Source organism: Arachis duranensis, chromosome 4 (genome assembly GCF_000817695.3).
Source record: "Arachis duranensis cultivar V14167 chromosome 4, aradu.V14167.gnm2.J7QH, whole genome shotgun sequence".
NCBI lineage: Eukaryota > Viridiplantae > Streptophyta > Magnoliopsida > Fabales > Fabaceae > Arachis > Arachis duranensis.
The window spans coordinates 40,880,650-40,880,987 of NC_029775.3; the positions used below are offsets into that span (position 1 = coordinate 40,880,650).

Sequence of the window (338 nt, forward strand, 5' to 3'; positions counted from 1 at the left end):
CAAGCGTCTTCTTCAGATGAAGAGATCCTCTAGCAGAGCTATCCAATGACATCTTGGACAGTTCAGACAGACCATTATAGAAGATACATATGATGCTCCACTCAGAAAGCATGTCAGAAGGACACTTTTTGATCAATTGTTTGTATCTTTCCCAAGCTTCATAGAGGCATTCACCATCTTTTTGCCTGAAGGTCTGAACATCCATTCTAAGCTTGCTCAGCTTTTGAGGAGGAAAGAACTTGGCCAAGAAGGCCGTGACCAGCTTATCCCAAGAGTCCAGGCTATCTTTAGGTTGTGAGTCCAACTATGTTCTAGCTCTGTCTCTTACAGCAAAAGGG

At 43.5% G+C, this 338-nt stretch overlaps 1 non-coding gene across 1 annotated transcript; it reads left to right on the top strand.

The window, feature by feature from the left end:
• Nucleotides 1–106: 106 nt before the first annotated feature.
• Nucleotides 107–214, top strand: LOC127747004 (small nucleolar RNA R71). Its single transcript, XR_008008809.1, has one exon. It is a non-coding gene; the product is annotated as a small nucleolar RNA R71 (small nucleolar RNA).
• The last annotated feature ends 124 nt before the right edge of the window (nucleotides 215–338 follow it).